This window comes from Austrofundulus limnaeus, unplaced genomic scaffold (assembly GCF_001266775.1).
Source record: "Austrofundulus limnaeus strain Quisiro unplaced genomic scaffold, Austrofundulus_limnaeus-1.0 Scaffold407, whole genome shotgun sequence".
NCBI lineage: Eukaryota > Metazoa > Chordata > Actinopteri > Cyprinodontiformes > Rivulidae > Austrofundulus > Austrofundulus limnaeus.
Genome location: NW_013952809.1, coordinates 287,914 through 292,700, shown reverse-complemented (window position 1 = coordinate 292,700; position 4,787 = coordinate 287,914).

The following is a 4,787-nucleotide window of genomic DNA, read 5'->3' as shown; positions in this document are numbered from 1 at the left end:
CCACTGTCCCTCCTCAGGACGTGTCCAACCAATATACCCACTGTCTCTCCTCAGGACGTGTCCAAACCAATATACCCACTGTCCCTCATCATGATGTGTCCAAACCAGTATACCCACTGTCCCTCCTCAGGACGTGTCCAACCAATATACCCACTGTCTCTCCTCAGGACGTGTCCAAACCAATATACCCACTGTCTCTCCTCAGGACGTGTCCAAACCAATATACCCACTGTCTCTCCTCAGGACGTGTCCAAACCAATATACTGTATACCTACTGTCCCTCCTCTGGATGTGTTGAAGCCATCATACCCACTTTCCCACCTCTAGATGTGTCCAAACCAACATACCAACTGGACATGTCCAAACCCTCTCAATCTGGTCTCTAACTTCATCTCTGTTGTTCACCCTGTCCTGTTCCTCTGAGCTCATTCTTAATCTCATCCCTCCTTGTCTCTCTCAAGGAGAACCTCAACATCTTCAGCGTTGACTCTTCCAGTTCTGTCTGCCTTTAAACCATCTCTCTACTCTCTTGTAACCCTTCCCTTCAACAGTTGCTGCCACCCTTTACTTCCTCCTGCAGCTTTTCGCCGTCCACTCAGACGGTCTTGTGTTTTGTCCTTGCACACAGGGCACCCAGAGGTGATCTGGTTCATAAACAACCATGCCCGGTCTGCTTTGCTGCACCTGAGAGCAGTTTGTTCTAATGGCTTCCTTCAAACAGACAGCGGCCATGAGAGTTTGCGCCGCATTACAGGAAGTTGCTGAAGCAGTCACCCCCCGCGCGGTTTCACTGGAGCGTGGTATCGCTCATATGCCATTAGGCTCATTAAAGGGGTCACTCTGAATATTAGAAAAGGTGGACCTGAGTGAGGAGGAATGTCTTTGTGACTGCAGAGGCATGACAACAAGAGGTTAATCAAGCTAGGTGAAACTTCATGAGACTGGATTAATCCCACACAATGGCAGTTTTATAAAGAACAAGCACTCACAAATATTGCATTTCAAAGTATTTTTACATCCTGGCAATCATCCGGCATGTCTAAGTAAGAAGCGGTCTAAAGGTCAGAATGTCTGCCTTTCATGGACCGCAGGGTTTTTTATGGCCTCATCTGCTCTGCTGGAAACACCAGAAGTTTCTCCAAGTTTAACCCTTCTTTTAGTTTGGTACCTACCTGTAAAACCAGACCAGGTTTCAGGCCAGTTTGTGGTAAAATGTTACAAAGGTGGCCGAGTGTCTCCAAGAAGGACCTGGTTTCCACTGACCTGAAGTCACCAGTCCCCCAACAAACTGTCTTATCTGAGCCAAACCCTTTATGGACCATCAGCCTGTAATCCGCGCCTTTACTGCCCTCGCTGTGCGCTGCTGTCAAGGATAAGGTAATCAGCTTATCATCAAAACATGATTTTATAAAACGAATCCAACAAAGGTAGCTCAGTCATTCTGAGTGACTTTATCTTCCAAAGGAAAAGTAATTTTCTTTTTCCACAATGACGATTTTTAAAGTGGATTTTTAATTTAAAAAGGTGTGTATAATGCGTTGTTTCAGTGCCTTCTCTCCTTATCTCATATTTGATCCTGTAGCGCTGAAGGCATGTGATTGTTGGGCAATGTGGCCATAAAGCAGAGAAACTTTTTTTTTTATGAGCGGGGCGATGAAACTACAGCTTCACTAACTGTGGCTGCAGGGGGCTCCTTTGCTCCATTAGCCTAATGCAGAATATGAGCTAATAAACAGGACATTAATAAATGTTAAAAAATAACTTTGATTCATAGAAAAATGCATTTACAACCAGAAGTTACACCCATTAAACATTCAGTAGCAAAAGACTAACCAAATGTAGCAAAAGGCTAGCCGAAAAGAAAGTAATCAATGGCTAGCTAAAACGTTAAATGCAGTGAAATGTTAGCTAAAATTTGCAAATGCAAGCCAAAAGCTCAAAGTAGTAAAAGCCTAGCTAAAAAGTTTATTGTACCAAAAGATTAGCCATAAGCTAAACATGGCAAAATGCTAGACAAAATAATAATAACAATTTTATTATAATAAATAAATAAAAAGTTAAATGTAGCAAAGTTTAAGCAAAAATGAGCAAAAGGCTGATTCAGAGCTTAAAGTAGTAAAAGACTAAAAGGCTAGCCAAAAATGTAAAGTAGTAAAAATTTAAATGTAGCAAAAGGTTGGCCGAAAGCTAAAGGTAGCAAAGACTAGCCAAAAAAGTTAAATATAGTAAAAGAGTAACTAAAACTAGCAAAGATCTAGCTAAAAGTAAAAAAAAAGTTTAGCCAAAAGCTCCAGTTAGTTAAAGCCTAGCTAAAAAAATTTAATGTAGCAAAAGGCTAGCCAAACGCTCAAAGTAGTTAGTAAAAATATAACTAAAATGTTAAATGTAGCAAAACGGTAGCTAAAAGCAGCAAAAGGTCGGTCCAAAGCTCGCAAGACTAGCTAAAAGTTAAATACAGCAAATAGTTAAACTTTTGCAGATGCTAGTCAAAAATATCTTAATGTACTTTAATGGGGAAAATATTAGTAAATAAAATTAAATATCTTGAAAAGTATAAAAGTTACAAAAACAAAACAACACAGCACCCATATCCTGAATGAGCTGAATATTTTAATATAAAAAAGTTTAAGTAGATCATAGTAAGCTGAAGTAATTAGATTGAACAAAACATACCAAAAGCTAAAAAGCAGAGAAAATTCAGGTGAATAATCAAGTGACCGCTGAATCAACATTCACTCTTAGAAACTCTCATCTCAGTGACGGGCTTTAGATGCTCCTGATAGAGTTTTAAAGCTGCTATAAAAGAGACTTTTTATGTGATTGCTGATGGGTCGAGTTGGCCCTGACTCAAGGTCTGTTTGTGGACGACCAAAGAGCCTGCTGTGCAGGTGCAGGTGGAGGTGTGCATGTTTGTGTGTTGATGAGTTCTAGTGGGAGGAGGGTCCCTCTGTGGATGTGTAGGGCAGTGGAGATGGAGGTCGTTGAGGTCGGGGGGTGAGGGAGTCGCACACAGGTAGGGAACACTGATGTAGGTGGTGGGACCGTTCAGTCACCATGTCTCAATCTACAAACTAACGCTGCTTGACTAGTTTTGGGCGACAGCTAATGGCCCCCAATTACAGTTTCCCTGTCCTCCAGAGCTGTAGGCAGCGTGGCGTGACTCTTTGGAATGAGTCTTTGCATCACTTCCCAAAATAACAAAACTACGTGTTTGTTTTCTGATCGACAAAAAACAAAAAAACAAAAACAAAACTTTTTGATATAAAGATGAAGCGAAACGTTTGAGGACATGAATGTAGGGATGTGTTGGGAAAAAACAGAGAGAAGGTTTGAGGTGGAAAGGTCAACCTGATGTTTCAGAGAGGGACATTTTTTCCACCAGGATGCCTCCTGTGGTCGGGGTTAATGTGGTGTTCTTGGGACAGAGATGTGCGGATGAATTAATTTAAGGGATGAGCAGAGGAGCGTGGAGACGACGGACCAGAGTCCACAAGTGGTGGTGGTGGGAGGGGACAGATGAGCTGGCACCATCTTTAGCTTCAGTCTTTATAAATACAAAGTTAACTTATTGTTTATACTGTTCTCTCTCATGTCTGTGTTAGCAAAATATCTCAAGAACCACTGGTTGGATTTTAACAACACTCAGAAATTAATCATCCGCTGTACTACTAACACTAGAGACATGACAAAAACTGGTATAACTCAGTGGATTCTTACAGATGTAAGAGGAGTAAAAACGTATTTTGACTGACAAAAAAAACAGTTATGTGCAAATTCTGGTGTTTTATACAGAGCCCATCTGGTGACATGGAATAAAATATCACGTGTGCACATTATAATTAACGCATGCCCACGAGATAATTAATGTGGCCAGCAATGGGCTAATTTTGAGCAGCCTTGTTGTGACAGACAGATATTATTGAAGTCAGATTATATAAAACCTGCATTGTTTTGTCTTTAACTGTTAAAATATGCACACACAGTCTAGTTATTATTATTATTATTATTATTATTATTATTATTATTATTACTGGGTGTATGCCAATATAAATGGATCATCTATCATAGTAGGCTATTTATAAAATGACAATGAACTGGTTGTGTGTCAGGAAGCTGATTTTTTTACTGTGTTCCTGAATGCAGCAACTCTGACTCCTTCCACAGCTGAGGAGCAGAGGAGCCTGTTTTGAAAGTTGCGCTTCAAAAACAGAAAATAAAGCTTTTTTGACAAATAGACAACTCCAATTGTCACCTGGGACTTATAGGTGCAGCACATAAAGCTAAGAAATAGCTACTTCATGTAAGGTGCTGACATGGCAACATAATTCATTCAATTAAAATAAAAATAAAGTAATTTAATTCTGACTTTTGCATGTAAACAACAAACAGTCTGCATGGAAATGACAACAATTAGCTATGTAGTGGCCACGACATAATTATCATGTGCGCACGTGGTAATTTTTTTAATTCAGTGTCACTGGATGGGCTCCATAGTTTTAGACTAAAATGAAGAAAATTTATACAAATAACATAATTACTAAACAACAAATTTGAGCAGAAAATTTTTTTTCATCAAATTCAAGCGGAAATTTTTTTTATCACGAAAATGTTATTCAACTAATTGTATCTGAGTTAAAGTAACTAGTTATTACCAACCTCTGGTGATATCTCACAACACTGAGATTGATCTGAGATTGTTTTATTTTTGAGTTTTGACCTAAAAATGGCTACAACTTTATTGTTATCAGCACAAAACACTAATTAAACGTAGTTACACGGGGGGGGGG